The 18,457-nt window shown below is 46.2% G+C and overlaps 1 pseudogene; it reads left to right on the forward strand.

Moving 5' to 3' along the window:
• The first annotated feature begins 1,899 nt into the window (after window positions 1-1,899).
• Window positions 1,900-6,248, forward strand: LOC146184546 (uncharacterized; annotated as a pseudogene).
• The last annotated feature ends 12,209 nt before the right edge of the window (window positions 6,249-18,457 follow it).

Genomic DNA, 18,457 nt, shown 5'->3' on the forward strand with positions numbered 1-18,457 from the left:
TTGTTCTTGCCAGATGAGGAGGATGAGGTTCAAGATAAGGAGCAATGCATGTTCGACCCAGAAGCCATTAAAGCGTATCACAAAGCACAACCAGACAACCCAACAGCCCTCAATGATAAAGACAGTGAAGATGAGTCTGACAATAATTTGATGCGACCAGGTTGAATTTTAATCGGAAGAAGACATATAAGGAGGCAGATGAGGACGCGTCAGAAGAAGAAAAGCGGAACATTCTTCTCTTGGTCCGCAAAAGTGCCCGCACAAACACCATTACATGCGCAAATTATTTGGCAACGCTTCCCTATCAGGTAAAAAGCGTGATATAATGGTGCCTTAAACTTCCCTTAAAAAGCCGTCTGCGAAAAAGAAATGCAAAAAAACACTAAGGAGCGCACGAAATTTCAACTGCAGATTCATAGAGCTAGCAGACTCAGCCATCGTCCTTTAATACACACTTGCAAGCGAAAACGAGGTTACAGGAAAGTACGCTCCGGTTATTATGTGCGCTGACAAACGGGTCAGCAGTGGCCTTGTGGCCAAACATGGCCATATTGTATGAATGTGAGTGTAAAGTGTCGCTTGGTCAATCCATCGGTACACGGTATACTGACACTTTTGTGTTACAGAGAAACTCATTACGTGTTATTGTAGCAGATCTGAGTAAGGCTGACGTCGCTCGCTCTAGCCTAATCTACGGGTGACCCAATACGTCAGCACAGTGTATATATACGCCTTCTTATCGAGAATAAAAGTTGTTGGTCATCCAACGCGGGGCCGTGCACATGGTGGCAGCGGTGGCCATTCACTATGTCCGCCCCGGCCCCGAAACCATTCGATACCTCGGAAGACGCATGACTGCATGAAAAACATGGAAAAGTGAGTTCATGCTATTTTCTACGGCCACCCAGTTAAGGAAACAGCCTAAGGAAGTGCAAACAGCAACGTTATTTGTAACAATCGGAGAAGACGGAAGGAAAACTTGTAGCACTTTCAAATTCGACAACGAAGACGACAAGAACAGCGTCGAAATTTTGCTTAAAAAGTTTGACTCTACAAACCATCGATGAATTTGACATTCATGAGTTCCGCTTCGGATCGAGAGACCAAAAGCAAGGGGAACCGTTTAACGACTGGCTGACAGACCTGAGGCTGCTAGCAAAGAACTGCGAGTTCGGAGACTTGGAAGACCGCTTGCTCCGCAGCCGCATTATCCTGGGAGTGCAGGGCAAGTGTTTACAGCAAAAGCTTGTAGCCGAAAACCCGTCTTATGAGAAGACAGTCGCAATATGCCGAGTCCAGGAGCAAGGAAAGGCACAATTTAAGGAAATCAGCGAAGGCACCGAAACAGCAGGCGACGCAGTAGTCCATGCAGTCGGCCCGCGAAAGCGACCTTGTAGTCGTTGAGGTTATTTCACCCATCGTAGCGTAACATTCCCGGCCCAAGGAAAGGTCAGCACAAAGTGCGGTGGGCGTAATCACTTCGCCCAAGCATGCAAAGCCTCTGCGCCTCGTCATAACAGAGGTTCGAAAACGGAACTGCGCGAACTTCAAGGCGAGGGTAACGGTGATTTCATTTTACACACTTTGACCGTCGGCGCTGTAACCTCAGACCATTGGAGCGTGACAGTTGGCATTGATGGACGCCCATTCACATGCAAGCTGGACACAGGAGCGAACTGCTGTGTAATCTCAGGTAAGGATATCGGCAAGCTGCCGAACAAGCCTTACCAAGAATGTCGCGTAACTTTAACTGCGTTCTTCGGCCACAAAACTCTGGCCAAAACAAATTCCGCTGCATTTGCACGCTAACAACAAAGTTCACAAAGAGACGTTTTTCGTGGTTGACCAAAATGTGCCCGTGACTCTCAGTGGTTCAGTAGCTGAACGCCTTGGGTTTATTTGTCGCGTAGAAACTGTTCATGTCGACCAGTTGTACCCAGCAGCGCAATCGTTTTCAGATGTTTTCACTGGACTGGGACAGTTAAAAGGCGTTGAGTACACGATGAAGTTAAAGCCCGAAGCCGTGGGAGTGGTCGTCCCGGCGAGGAGAGTTCCAGTGGCCCTCCAAGAAAAAGTCAAGGAGGAGCTCCAGCGCATGGAAGAACAAGGCGTCATATCCAAGGTAAATGAGCCTACAGAATGGTCCAGTCACGTGGCACTGTAGTGAAGAAAGAAAAGTACGCATCTGCCTAGATCCTACAGCACTAAACAAAGCTTTGCTACGGGAGCATTACTCCATGCCGACTCTTGAAGATGTAGTGCCTAAGCTTGGCGGAACCAACTGCTTTACAACTCTAGACGCGGCATCAGGATTCTGGCAAATAAAACTAGCTGACGCAAGCTCCAAGCTCTGCACAATGAGCACACCTTACGGACGCTATCACTTTCTGCGCATGCCTTTTGGAATTGCCTCAGCCCCGGAAGTGTTTCAAGCAGCAATGAATCGCGTGCTAGAAGGATTGCCAAATGTCGCAGTAGTAATGGATTACATCCTCTTATGGGGCAAGACTAAAAAGAACACGACTACCATTTGCAGCATCTTTTAACACGCTGTCGCGAACATAATCTGAAACTGAACTTGAAAAAATGTTCGTTGTTCCAGCACGAGGTACGTTACCTGGGACACGTGCGCACTGCAGAAGGCCTGCGAGTTGACCCACAAGGCGTACAAAATATTTTGGATATGCCAGCACCAAAGAATAGTAAGGAACTGAAGTTTTTCTGGGCAGGATAAATTTTGTGCAACGTTATATTCCTAACATGTCTTTGGTGACCGCCCCTCTAAGATCTTTGCTACGCAAAGAAGTCGCATGGGTATGGACAAAAAAGCAGCAAGAAATCTTCGAAAAGTTGCGCAAGGCTCTGATAACAGCCCCGATTCTCTGTTATTTTGACCCCAAGTCAGTTCGGAGTAGACGCCGTTCTGATGCAGGATGCGCCCCCCGTTGCGTTTTCATCGCGGTCACTCACAGATGCGCAAAAAAGATAAGCTCAGATAGAAAAGGAAACTCTCGCGATAGTGCACGGCTGCACCAAATTTCATGACTATATATTTGGACAGCATGCAGTAACAGTGAAGACAGATCATCGTCCATTGGACGCCCTTTTCAAAAAACCACTGCACCAGTGCCCGCTATGCTTGCAATGCATGCGGCTGACGTAACGTTATCCCATCATCGTTAGGTATAAACCTGGCAAAGAATTGTTCCTCGCAGATACTTTAACTTGCTTTCCCAGTAAGGCATACATGGAAGAACATCAGGAATTTCAAGTCAATGTTCTTGATTGCGTTCCAGCCTCGGAGCACTGCCTGGAAGACCTGCTTGCAGCAACCAGTGACGGCAGCAACCTGACAAAGCTGCACGAATACGCCGAGGCAGCGTGGCCTCTTCACAAGCACAGAGTCCCCGAGCAACTTCGGACCTACGGGGGTACCGAGACGAGATACACGCTCAGGATGGCCTCGTATTTCGCATCAACAAGGTAATTATACCAGAGTTAAATAGATATGAAATGATCCGCCTCCTTCACGCGACGCACGCTGGCGCGGATAAAATGAAGGCGAGGGCTAGGAACGTGATGCACTGCCCGAACATGGCGAGCGACATCGAGCAGTTCTGCAAAGGGTGCAAGGTGTGTATGAAGCATCAGCCTCGAAGCGCCAAAATGCCCTTTTTCTGTCACGATGTCCCAACCCCACCCTGGCAAGTTGTTGGTATTGACTTTTTCTTTTACGAAGGTCGTGAATTGGCCGTCAGCGTTGATTTTTACTCATTTTTTCGAGATTCAGGAACTTCGATCCGCCACAGCAACCTCGTTGAAGACCTGGTGTTCTGAAATCTTTTCTGTCCATGGCTTGCTCTTGAAGTTGTGCAGTGACAAAAGGTAAGATGGAGTCCAAAGTCAGACTCCGCCCGCACCACTAATGTATCGCGGAGAACTGTGCAGTGACAATGGGCTGCCCTTTAACAGCCGGGAATTTAAGGACTTTCGGAACATCGTAGGTATCGCCCACGTCACGTCAAGCCCCTACCACCCACGGTCTAAGGCATGACAGAAAAAGCGGTGCAGGAAGCAAAGAAGCTTCTAAAAATGATCCTTTAAATGCCTGCATTTCAGATGGCTTTGCTTGAATGGCGCAACACTCCGCGTGATGATGTGCTAAAGTCTCGTTTGCAGAGGATGAAGGGACGCCAAACTGGGACACTTCTCCTGGTGCCTACAAGCCACTTGGAGCCATAGGCAATACCCAGCAACGTGGTTTGCAGCCGGCTTCGTGAGATACGCCAACGCCAAAGGACTTACAACCACGGCAGCAGGTACCTGCCACCTGCGAATCCAGGACAGCAGCGGAGCTGGCCTCCAGCTGTCTTTCTCAGGTCAGCTAACGAACCTCGCTCAGCGATCGTCAAAACTGAGGACGGCAGGGAAATTCGACGAGCATGAGAACATCTGTGACTGATAGGACCACAACCTGAAAGAAGTCCCGCCCCTCAAGAAGGCCTTCGCACAGAGCCCGCCCAAGAACTACGCCGAAGCACAAGGCAACGACGCGAACCATGTCGATACCTTCTACCCGAGCAACGCTAAACCTTGTTTTTCCGTAAAAAGAAAGATGTAGCCGATCTGAGTAAGGCTGACGTTGCTCGCTCTAGCCTAATATGCGAGTGACCCAATACGTCAGCACCATGGAGGAATAAAAAATCTAGGAGGGAGCGAGCGCAGCCTCCGCAAGCCAACTTCCTCTGACACCGCTCCCTCCTCTCTCTTGCGCGCAATGATTCTTGGGAATTTAGCCAACATTGTTGCCAGACTCTAAAACAGCAGGGTACATGGTATTTTTTAGTGACTTTGGATAGTTCCAGCGGAAAGCCTACCACAGTGGTCTGCCGAAAGTTGCGCGTCTCGTCGTAACACATAAGTTACTTTGTTTACAGTTATTGCATTGTACTCCGTGTTTATAGGCACACTAGTGAGAACTTCGTCAGGGAGACTACGAATGCGACATAACATTGCATGCATGTTGAACTGGCTTCAGCGTAACAATGTGTATTTGAGGTCTGCATTTCCTAAATGAATAAAACGATTTTCGTCTTGAACAATACATGCACCTGCCCTGACAAACAAACGTTTCGTTTCTCGAGGAGTGCGCATAACAGGATACTCACCGTTGGAGCGACAGCACCGAGAGGTATATCCGTGTAGTTCTTGCATCCCGGCACGCAGCATTTCATATGACAGTACTTTTTGTTGGGCTAGTTGGCTTGATTCCGTGCTTGCGGGACTCAGTGCATAAAGACAGAGGACAAGAACACAGCGGACGACAAGACGAAGTGATTGTCAGAGCTTTGTCCCCTCGTCCTTCTTGTTCTCGCGTGCTTCGTCTGATCGCCGAGCCCCGCAAGCATTTCATTTGGCGCAGCTGAGAGAACCCAGCCATACTTCGCGAAATACACGGGTGCACTGCGCGGCGGCGGTAGCCCCCACGGGATCAACCCGTCTAAAAGTCCAAAGTTCCATCTACCGCTTGTTCGCAGCGCGCGCCTCAAGTTTCTAGTGCAGGCGTCGCGTAGCGAAGGCCACGCGAAGGCATTTCTTCAGAGCGAAGCGTGCGAAACCGCAACCGAAACCAGCTACCGACTACCGCTTGCCGTATCACGTGACGGTTAATTTCCCATGATTCTTTCCATTATATTTCTTATGACTAGGCTTCACTTTTCCGCTGCGGCGCTCCCTCCTAGTTTTTTTCTTCCTCCATGGTCAGCACACTGTATATATACGCCTTCTTATCGGGAATTAAAGTTGTTCATCACCCGATGCGAGGCCGTGCACAGTAATGATACTGAAATGTCTCTATATCGAACGATAAGCGATCCTTTTCAATTTCGACATAGCCTTGATCATTGTACTACGAGTCATTTCCATCGGCAATTGTTGGCATGTCAGTGGCCTGTTGTTTCTTTTGCCGTGGACACCTCGCTCCCTGCGCTTTGCTTAGACGCAATCTATTCAGGTAACTCACACTATGTGCAATCTATTAAGGTAACTCGCAATAAGACAATTTGGATGACTATGTATTTTACTTGTCCGCATACAGCACGCAAAAGCACCAGCGGAACCATCTGGCGCAGGTTGACTCTCCGCGTCGCCCCAATGCTGTGTCGGACAGCTTGGCTGATATGAGCGGCAGGGGTGGCTCAGCATGCGAACATGCGGGCAAGAACAACCTGTGTACACACGTAAGCTGACGAACCTCATTAAGGACCTGGCCAACCTGTACTCTAGTTATGATGTATTGTAAAACGATCCTCTGTTAAAAACAGCAGGCGATTCTCGAATGCCCACGCACACGATGTAACTAAACATACAGAATCGCAGCATCATGTTTACTGCAGCAGTGCTGGACATACCAAGCATGAAATGAAAGTGGCTGGAGGTCTGGGCAGTGCAATGAGCCGGACTGTGGTGTTGAAGGGGTGATCGCATCATCACACTGATTCTGAACCCCTACTGGTGCACCTGATGGCTGGAAAAAATGGGGCATGAAGGAAAGAATTCTCAGGGCCCGAGATAGTTTCGGATGCTACCCAGGTCTGTGGTGTGATGCGTGGTGATACTTTGGCCATTGTAGACTTGGGGCGTGTGAGAACCGAACTGGCTTTACGTGCTCGTGAAATGGATTCATCCCTCCTGTCACCCCTACATTCTAGACGGAATGTAGAAATTGGTGGGTCTGATCCGCCCCTATATAATGCAGGACTTATTAGACTGTGTGTCACTTCACTGCACGCTCAATGAGCAACAATCAAATGCGCACTACTGAACCCTGGTTCTTTGATACTAGTTGGTTACATTTCTGTCAGCGTTTATACTCCGCCTCTAACCATAGATGCAGTCGTATCCTAGTACTGGTGCAGGTTTGATCCCAAAGCCGGTAATACTCCATTGCTCACAACTGTTTAAATGCCGAGTTCAGACCGTTTTGTAGCAGTTACTCCGATCCGGCACCTTCTGTAGCCTTGCAGGAAAGATATCCTACCTAGAATAGTGAGAGCTCACAGCTATATGACCAGTCTGCCATTTTGTACCATATTGCCTGAGCCTCACAGGCCAAAATATTTGGTCGACCCCCATCACCTAGTCCCCTCGGCTGCTAGAGCCAAGAAGGTTGATGACACAATTACCTAAGAAGATCCTTGCCGCCAATGTTGTGAACCATGACGCTCACTCTCCAGATAACGCGTGGCATACATTTCAACTCGAGCTGAAGCGCGTCGGCCCGAGCTTGATATACTCGATTGGCTGGGCGACGAATAACTCTAGCGATTTCCACTCCTAGATTGAAATCCTCCCTATGAAGGACACGGAGACACTCTTCAACACCCCACAGTAAATCGACATCTCGTTCAACGTTTCGCACACTTCACGCCGTTCAAGACGTCACCGAAGTGTTCTGTGAAACCCGTTTCACTGTAGTTATGTGTTATGCTTGCCAATGAATATTTGTAGTAAAAAGCTCTGCACTTTTGCCATTATTGAAAAAACGAGTTGAAATACATCGTAAATATTAGCGGTACTGCATCGCCCTACAAAACAAGGCATCATTTTGTCTGAATAAATATGAATAAGGATCATGATAAAAAAGGGAAGGAGAATCACTCTTCACATTCTATTCTTTCTTTGAAATACAGGAAACGCATTCTCACTAAGGTGTCAATGCACCTCGCTTGATTAATGTTATTCTTCTGGTAGAAACGCAAGGTACCAAGAAATTTAATGCGTAGCAGATATATGTTCGTTATTCAGTGACATTAGGGAGAACGTTTGAAACAACAGCATGACTTTTAATTGTCCAAACTGCACTTGCAGAGACACTGGCCGGAGAGCGTCTCAAAGAACCATCGCGTTGTTCCAGATACGTTGAGTGTCTGTCTTCCCCTTGAAGGGAGTGCTGCTCCCGCGCGCCACCTACCGACAACACAGCACAAGCGCAAACAGCCGTTCCCCGCACGGGAGAAAGGGCGATTCCAGTACGTATACGTCCCTCCCGGAGTCAGTGGGATGGCCCAGATGCCGCGCCGTGATGACCGCAACAGCGGAGGCGACACACGGAATATTCAACAATATAAGAATCATTAAGAAAGCTATACCTTTCCGGACTTGCTTCGCCTTACCGAAGCATGCCCATAACCAGACCATTCCCATTAGAATATCACATCTCGCCTGCCTTCCTATTTGCAGGCTGCATGTACCGAATAGAATAAAAGCCCATTGGACCATTCTGTCATCGCAGTTAACATCCGCTTCAAGTCCGTGCTAATAACTTGAGAACCTGCATCAATGACCACACGGGCTACTGTAGGACATGTGATCACGTGCTACTGTAAGTATTTGAAGGAACGTAAGACAACCGAGAAATTATTTCAAATTTATCCTCAGGCTCTGGGCTCATACTGAGCACCATCTATAACGAAACTTTCTAACAGTTTAGGGAAGGTATGCAGAGAAGCATGGCGGATTCCTCACCACATGCCTAGAGCTGGACACTTTAGGAGGACAGGCACATGCAGCACTGCTTTATAGCAGAATGTAATGGCATAGCCGGCGACGGTTGCAACTCTTGCCAGAATTAAAAGGGGATGGTAACCAACTCTGTATCTGAGTATTTTCTTGACCTCTCATTATTTTATTGTGCGAATTGGAGGGTGGCTGTCATGCCCCCAAGGAATTCAGTACCGCAGTTTCCCGGGTACTGACGAAATGAGTGCTGCAGGATAAGCACTGCCGGTGACACTGGTCAGGGTGAATACTGCAGGGAAGGTTTCCTGCCGCTTGTGACATTCGCAAGAAGCAAAAGAAAAGGTTCTTCCATAAAATCACCTATGGGCTGTACCTAAGCGCCCCTCGGCGGAAGCGGCACGACCGCAAGGCAGGCTCAAAGGAGAACGGGATCTTTTTCACATGATCAGCAAGAGCCATATCCCAAAAGCGCCCTACAGATAAATCATTTGCAACGATTAACCATCAGGAGAAACGTGCGCTTCGTTGGTGCCTTCAATTTCCCCCGCGAAAAGGCTCCGGCTCAACAGAAACCGAACAAAAACACAAAGGGGTGCAGGCACAAATTTCATAATGAACACATGCAATAAAGAATGTGCTAAGGACTGGAGGTATTCTCAGCAAAAACGAGCGGGTAAGCAGTGGCCCTGCGGTCAAAACTAACCGTGATATAGGAATGTGAGCGGTAAGTTTCGTTTGGTAAACCGTGCGCACCATATAGACACATCTTGTTTACAGAAAAACTCATCTCTCGTAATGTAGACAATCTATCGCATATCGAACTATTTCCCTATCCTTTTAACATTCGATATAGGCTACGTCTTTGTACTAAGCAATAGCATTTCCACCTGAAATTGCGGGCATGTTGGTGGCCAGTTATTTGTTCGTCATGGACTCATCGCACACTGTGCTAGGTTGAGATGCAATCTATTGAGATAAGGAACCTTGTGAACTAAATTTGTCTGGTTGGCTGCGTAATTTATTCATCTGAATGCTCCACCAGTGTGTAAAAGCACCAGTGAATGCTCCCAGTGCAGCTCGACTCTCTGCGCTTTCTCTCTGCTATGTCGGGCGGCTTCGGCCGATAGCAGCAGTGGCGCCTATAAGCAGGCGACCGCATGAGCGATTTCAACCTGTGTACACACATGAGCTAACCCATTTCGATAGGGACCTGCTCGAACTGTAATTTTAGAAAGAAGTCATCGATCGACAAAAAAGCCTGTGTTAAAAACATCACAGAATTCTTGAAGGCGCGCGCGAAAAGTAACATATATGCAAAATCACAGCATCTTTTCGACTACTGATGCATTGTTCATCAACAAGGACAAAGGTATGATTGTCAACAAGTATGAAAAGAGGACAGCTGGAGAGTTGGACACTGCAACGTGCCGACCTATAGAGTTGAGGTGGAGGAGGCTGGCCCAGTATTATAAGGCTGAGAACCTTAAGGCTCCGCGCCAAACAAACCTTCAAAACTTACAATAAATGTTTTCACCACCACCACCAACAACGCTTTGCCTGATTCTAAACCCACGGAACATCCCGCCTTATCTCCATTATAAACGCCCGCCACTGTTGTCGGACTTTCTGGATGATATCAGCAGCAGGGGTGACTCAGCAAGCACCACGCAAGCGAGAACAACCTATGTACACCTGTGAGCTCATCCACTTCATTAGTGACCTGGTCTACATCTAATCCTGGTCTACTTCACCTGGTCTACTTCATTTTGGACCTGGCCTTTCCGCCTTGGACTTCGCGGAGTCTTCAATCGACGTCAGTAACATGCCCACCGATCTACGAAATGATCCATGGATCTCATATCTTATTGACTACCTTTCCAAACATTCAGCGATTATCCCTTCACGCGCCCTTCGCCGTCAAGCTTTCCACTAAGTTTAAGAATAACCTCATTTACCGGCGCAACTACAACTAAAGTTAACGGAAATTGCTCCTTGCGATTCCGCGCCATCTACGGACTCAAATATGTACAGCTTTTAATGCCGGTCCGCAGTGCGGTCATGCAGGAGTTTTGAAGAAGCACACTCGAATTTGTTTTCGGCACAATTTGCGCGGCACGTACAACTCGGTTCTTAGGGACGTTCGATCGTGCCTGACTTGCCAATGCCGCAAACCTGCCTTTCATCGTTCGGCTGGTGAGTTACATCCTCTCACATGCCCGCTTAGACCCTTAGACAGCATTGGAATTGACTTCTATAGCCTTCTTCTATACACAGCTGATGGCAATCGCTAGACCATTGTCGCCGTCCACCACCTACGCGATATGCCGAAACCGCCGCGATCCCAGGTGCAACAGCCCGCGATGTGGACGGTTTCTTATTGAAAAACTTCCTTCTCCACCACGGTGCTCATCGTGAATTGCTCAGCGACAGAGGCCATGCTTTCTTATCTGACGTCGTTCATGCCCTGCTCGCTGAGCGCAAAATCAATCACCGGACTTGCCCCGCCTACCACACCCAGACAAAAGGCCTTAATGAATAATTTAATCGCACTCTCGGTGACATGCTCGCGAAGTACGTCGGATCCAACTACACGAACTGGGACATTGTGCTTATATCATACTTCCTTCCTTATATCTCCTACGCGTACTACAGTACTACTCAATCCAGCACGGGTTTCTCTCCGTTCATTGTGCTTTACGGTCGACATCCATCTGCTCCCCTTGATACTGTCCTCTTCTACAACTCTAGCGCATCAGAATGTACTACAGTGACCGAAACTGCACAGTACGCCGAAGAATGCCGCCAGATAGCCCGGACGTTCACGACCGACTCTGTGGCACCAAAAATATCGCCAATACACCAATCAGAAGAACGCACCACACTTCGAGCCCGGCTCACTTGGTGGCTATGGGTTCTATCTGACAGCCCCGGCGTCTCAACAAAACTGATCTCCAAGTATCATAGGCCCTACCTTGTCGTCGAGCGCAGTTCACTAGTGAAGTACATTGTTGAGTCGCTTATGCCATCTTCCGATTTGCGACGCCGTGGCCGTGAGACTGTACATGTATAGCGCCTTAAGCCGTTCGACGACCCCGTTGTACCTTCGTCCCCTTAAGTCGCTAGGATAGCTCCCTTTCCTCTGCGGGGTGTTGTGAAGAAGAAGATGGACCCCTTCGCTGGACGCTTACAAAGAAGGAGTCGGTGGAATCGTTATCACGCAGATCCTCGTGCTGGTCTGAATCGCACTGCTTCCTCGCAGACCACGACGCCGTCCTCGACGTGCAAATTAGGCCTTTATCTACAGAGCGCGCTGTTGCTGCACGAGCAGCATGGCACTCCAGACACTGTGTTATGTCTATTGCAAATGCAGCTTCGTTCTACCGATCATGCATTTCGTTTGCTGTACCTAGATATCATTAGTTGAAATAGCCGAGAACGGCGGCGAGCTGTGCAACAACAGTGACCCGTAAATCGCAGTTTAAATTCGGCATCCTAGGTTAAGTGTAACGACGGTGAAGGCAGCTGTGCAATAACGGTATTAACCTAATTAAATACGGGAGCAATGACAGCACGGCACCGGACTTCAGTAGCGCTAATTTAATTGGAATCCCAAGTGGCCGCCATCGCTAGCAAGTTTCGATTATCGTCATTGGCACGAAAATCATCAGTGCAAAACACAACTGATTCCAAAGGCAAGAATTTTTTCCCTTTTTGTGACAGATGTCCACAGCGCCAAACGTTTCTTATCCTCTGGGAGACTATAAAGCATCATGTCAGCTGGACAGCAGATATTCGCACAACGGAAAGCCGTGCGGGTAGCCACCAGTTCCTTCACACACTCACAAGAACGTTTGTTTTCTAATGACCCGAGAAAAACAGTTTTTGAACAACGAACGACGTTTATTTTACAATTGAACAAAAGAAGCTCATAAGTCGGAGGGCGTCGAAGCGCGCGGCGCCACTCGGTAACAGCTGCATATCTTCTGGTTTACCTCATGGGATAATTGAATACGCGGAACCATCCGAACAGAACGATAGAAGTGGCAAAAACAAATGGCACCAGCACCAGATTACGCTGATTGCGTCGATCACCAAAGCGCGGGATGGAGCGAAGCAAGCCTGTAAAACACGCTGCCGGCCTAGTCAGCCGGCCGGCATTCTGAGATTGACGCCACATCCGCCTGTTCCTTTGTTTCGTCGCTCTGCCCCACCGCTCACTGCAGCGACGAGTGCGTGACCGCGACGCTTTTTTTGACAAGATATTTCTATTCTTATCGAGAGAAAGGAAAAAAAATTGACACACATGATTAAAAAAATACCTTCGTTGAAAGCGCTGAATTTCACGCAATTTGAAAACCATTTCAGCCTCTTTTTAAGTCTATGACAGGACAGCTGACTGTGGTCTTCTCTTACTGCACGCTGAGCAATTAGCGTACTGCCTTAAGATGTCACTTTAAGTGAAAGACTGCACGGCATACATATCAGCACCCATTTTTTCACAAGCAATTCATGTTCGCGTTGTGTGAGCTGGCAGGCACCGTCTCTAGTTTGCGAACCGAACGAATAGAAAGGGACTTTAACTTCGGCTTAACGCTCAAATTCTTGGCATCAATAAATGATATCATGGGAGACATGCGACAAGCTTTAAATTACATTAAAGAAGATGGTTTAGCCACTTTCCTTCCACGCGTAAAGTTTGACGAGACCCTAAGAGCTGTTGGGAATTCCGGCGAAGTAATGGGTTCTAACGTCATGATCCTGTCTTCCAATGAGCTTGTTTCGACGACCGCCGGACGCCGACTGCACAATGCTAATCCGACCACCCAGCGAGAGCCTGAAAGCAATCACTTTTAATGCCCTATTCAGTCTGTATATTTTGTAACACCGAGCTGTCAAAATTTTAAATTTTGCGGATTGTCAAACGCTTATAACCACAGTGTAGAAGTATGATGGCGCCGAAATAGGGGTCCGCTAACCAGAGAAGGGTCAGAAAGGAGAGAGAGAGGGAGGAGGCTATGGGAATTGCGGCCATCGGTGGAATTCTATAGGTTTTTTTCTGATCTGTGGTGCTTGTGGCTAATCGTGGGATGCGACCACCATGGCGTATTGCAAGGCTCTGCAGCCATGAAATAGGCAATTCCGAAACCACTTAGCTATTACTCCATGTGATTACATTCACCCAACTAGATAAATCTTGGAATCTTCATAAGAGCTTTCACGCATCAACGTCGTCAGAATAATTGTGTTTCGCCCACACTGAATAACAATCCTAATCGCGTAAATAAGTACTCCAAAGTCCTTGTTATGATCATGAGTTTCTGGCCAGCAGCGCTAGCTGTTAATCAGACAGCTTTCACCTGCCACTCAGTTACTCACTTTTACTCCGCTTTACGAGTTGCTTGCACACCACTAAATGCAACGGTAATCTGGACATTCGTGATGGTGCGCACTATGCGATTATGTTCCTAAGCGCCTACAGACCGGGGTGTAGCATTGTAGTAGGACTACAATTACGCAATGTGTGCCATGTGGATTAGCCCTGGTCTGCCTTACCTTTGGAATGGCTAGAAACTGCTTGTGAAACGTAGGGTAGTCCGATGGAAGGTTTGCAAGCACTTGGACTGTGAAAAAATTTACGTCTGGAAACTCGCTCAGGCTCTCAGTCTGAGTATTACTACTTTCAGTATATACTAGTCACCTAAACCCAACACCACTAACTCCGCTTCTCTCTACACACTAGGCACAAAGCGACCCTAAAGCTCTCTTTATAAGCATATACCTCACTCCTTTTGACACCTTGTATCTTTCATTCTTTAAGAATATTTCTAAATCTGCATACAGGACGGCAGAGTCCTCGACAGCACCGCAAGCTAGCGAAGGAGGCTAATGTCGTGCACCCCTCATAAATCCGTCGTCAGTCCCACATAAGTTGCCCATTCTGATATGTGTTCAACATTCACCTCACCGCGGTTCCAAAGAACATGTCCTCGACCATCCATAATGGCAGGGGGGTGGCTTGCGCATACAGTCATCGACCGCTTTTCAATATAGCAGTGGTTGTGTGCATTGATATACACCATGTAAAAGCCAGCAGATCTGCAGCAGCAATCCCAAACCATCCATCATCATCTGTACCTATTCAATAATTCCAAGAATTAAATTTCACGAATCCTTCCTATATCATCCAGCTATAATTCCTGGTTATTATGCATACAATATGATTATTTTTCCACTTCCTCCTTCGTAGTTTTGCGTAACCTACTGTACAGGGATTTTCCGGACGCACTCGGCGTTTTCCATTGTAGAACCTTTAATTTAAATCTCCGGACAACCCTACACTAATTTAGTTGAAACCACAACCCGGAGCCTTTTGGTTGGTTCCTGGTCGCACGGGGACAATTGGTAATGAGGTGGCCCATCAGCTTTCCCACAAAGTGTCTTGTCGGGTGCCAATGATTGCATGGGCACGCCCACCCATAATAGAGCACCCTCACTCCCCTAAGTGCATTTCCTCCTACACTGACATATACTGATGACTATCTCGTGTCCTCGCCTTAGCTCTAACTTAACACTGTCCAAAACCCCTCTACCCCCTTGCCCCATCTGTTAAGCAGATACCAACAAGGACCTACAGAGAGCCATAGTCCCGGCCTGGTTGTTATTACATTCTGCCTTTAAATCAAGGCTTCCTGTAAATGTCAAGGAGGTTATAAAAAAAAACTTCTGGAGAGGATGTGGGGCTCGTCAAAGTGAAGCCTGCATCATCCATCGTGGGAGGGACAGAATAGGCGGAGTGCGGGCGGTACGCTCGATCTAAAACGCCCCTATGTGTTGCTCTCAACTTTTTCGCATTTGTCTAGAATTTTTCACACTGTTTTATCCGGTAGAAAAAGTGAGTTTGCCGGTAAGTTTCTCTAAAGGTTATTTTTTTGTAATGTTAGACGTAATTAGAGATTGCGGTTGGGTGCTAAGCAATCGAGGCTTTGGGAAACAAAATTATTAAAAATTGGGTGTTTAGCGAACTTCTTTCCCGGTTCTTTTTTCATCCAAACAAGCCTAAAAATATGTGACGAACTACGAAATGAAATTTATTTTTCTAGATTTTTTAAAATTCTTTTCGCAAGATCCTCAAATTCTTCTTTTTTTCAGGATTTCTTAAAAAAAAGTTATTTTTTACCTTCAGGTGCTAGTATAAAAATTGGAAAAGATCTTCTACCTATATAGAACAGTGAAATGAAGACCTAAATTTTATATCAATTATAAAAATTCTGATTAATCTTGTTTCATTCATCTAAAACTCTGGATAATTTCGACCAAGTGTCATTGTAAGTGCACCAACGGATCAACAAATCTTTCATTCAAAATATATACACTCGGGGGAAAAAAAAACTTAAAATATTACTACAATCACCTGAAATAGAGTTCATTTAGTCCTAGGAATAGTAAAGAGGGCATAGCTTATGAGTAGGATTAAATGACATACATTGAATGTTTTTAATATTTACCAAATCACTTTAGTCGTGGGAAGAGTTTGTCGTAAAGAGATTACCCGGTTATTTACTGACAAAAAAAAAAGCTAGCTAAAAACAATTTGCGTTAAAAAGAAACTAATAAATCAACCCCAAATGCTATCAGAACCGTGCTAATAAATCCCGCACCGTCTAGAGGAAGCACAAACTGAAATACTCACACAATCAGCTGAGCATAACTATATAGTAGATTTAAAAAATTATAATGATATTGACACTTCCAATAGAGTAGGAACCTGAGGAGTTGTATTTGTACACGATAAACACAGCAGAATAGCTAGCTGCAGTAGCGCATTAACATATCGGAAGTTGCGGATTAATTAACTGCATTCTCGTTACGCCAATGTTGTGGAAATTGCAAATTAGATTACTTAAATGAACCTCCATTCCACGGTAAAGTAGACCACAAAGGTCGGTGACTTCCACTCTAAAATGCCTGCCGTCATTGCTTCATAGAGCGCAATGCGAGCACGTGTATGCGTCGCTAATGAGCGCACATTATTCGGTCTGTTTACTAGTTTTATATCCAGTTTAAGGCAGTATTATACCCGCTATGCAAATGTTTAAGCTTTAACGCCGCTTTTATCAGTGTGATGATTGAGTTTATAACTTAGAGCAGTATGTGTTTTTTGTGGAGCATCAGAAACTACGTTTTTCTTTTTTTTTTCAAAATATTGAATTAGGTTGTTACTGAGGTTTGTTGCATGCATTGCTATTTCTCATGCTTTGAATCACAGTACTTTGAAAACTTAGACGACTTTCTTTCTACATTTCGAGAGAGTGCATTGAAGAAGACAAAGAAAGGCTAATCACTGTACATATCTTCCACTGCTGGCCGGGGCGAGGATATATGTGGATCTTGAGAGGCAGCTTGCAAATCGAGCTGCAGTGGGCCTTGGCAAAGGCATTCATCTTCCAATCCTCAGGTAGTAGTCCCTCCCAATCAAGGAAGCTGCATACTGGTGTCACCGAAATGGGAAAAGAATTCTCCTCTGACTCAGTTGAACAGAGTTAGACTAGCATAAGGTTATTTGTACATGGATTTGGCGATTGATTTTTTTATTATATTTGTCGAAACCATTTCAATGATATATCACTTAAATTTCAAGCATAAAGTTTAATAATAATTAGTTCATTATTATTCAAATTAAAAATTGAAGGTAAAGTTTAACTGATATTCACATGTTACGACTTAGTGTCGTACAATAACATTAGTTTAGTACAACCGTATTCGATATAGAGAATGCAACAATACATGACTATAAATTATAGCATACATCTGATTCTTACTCACAATTAGCTTACTACTAGTAATTATTTAGGACTTGCAGTTATTCTAGTTCAATTATAGTACGCATAAGCTATCCAACGATATATGACTTGGAGCTATACCATAATTATTGCTCTAGAGCAATACATTAGGCCCTATATGAGCTCAGTGCCATTATACTCGACATAAACTATCTAACGATATATTACTCGGTGATGTCGCATAAAATCCAAAGTTTAATGGTAGTTAACTAACTAGAAATATGTAATTAGCATACAATTAGTGCAGTGCACTATTGTCGCAGTGGTTACGGTACTCGACTACTTCGCCCAAGGACGCGGGATAGAATCCCGGCTTCGGCGGCCGCTTCTCGGTGAAGGCGAAAAGCAAGGCGCCCGTGTGCTGTGCGATGTCAGTGCACGTTAAAGAACCCCAGGTGGTCGAAATTTCCGGAGTCATCCACTACGGCGTCTCTCATAGCCTGAGTCACTTTGGGACTTAACACCCCACAAACCTATACTCGATTTAAGGTACACAACTATATGCCACTTGCGTTTTTATGGCTTTTGACACTGAGGTTGACATTGAGGTTGACAACTTTTGACATTGAAGTTGATCTGCGACTTTTGCACATAGTAGACCTAAAACCACACCACTATACTGGGATGTCGTCAAGGTTTTCACAAATCCAAATGGTTCAAGTTGGTTCGTAATCGTATAGTAGGAAGGACCTCACAGCCCACAGTGTTACTTCTGAAGAGGTTGAATCTTGCCACTTTCCAATGGCTCACGCAAGCATGCACATGCTGTGAATCATTGCTTGAACCTTCAGTGGGAAGTTGCGACGCCATTCTGTCATATATATATATATATATATATATATATATATATATATATATATATATATATATATATACTGCCAGGGGGCGCTCGGAGCGAAAGACGCAGTGAATCGGCTCCGCACTTGCAGGAGATACCTAGAATTAGGACCGTGGAATTTCGCCTGCACCGGCTCAGTTAAGATAGCCCCAGTGACCGACATCGTGACAAATCTGGTGGAGGTGAGGTCTGATGTCCCATACCCCTCCGCTAAGCAGGAGTGCTGGTCATGTATTCGAGGAAACACCTGTCCACCGCA

This window comes from Amblyomma maculatum, chromosome 7 (genome assembly GCF_055883805.1).
Source record: "Amblyomma maculatum isolate TAMU_Amacu chromosome 7, ASM5588380v1, whole genome shotgun sequence".
Classification (NCBI taxonomy): domain Eukaryota; kingdom Metazoa; phylum Arthropoda; class Arachnida; order Ixodida; family Ixodidae; genus Amblyomma; species Amblyomma maculatum.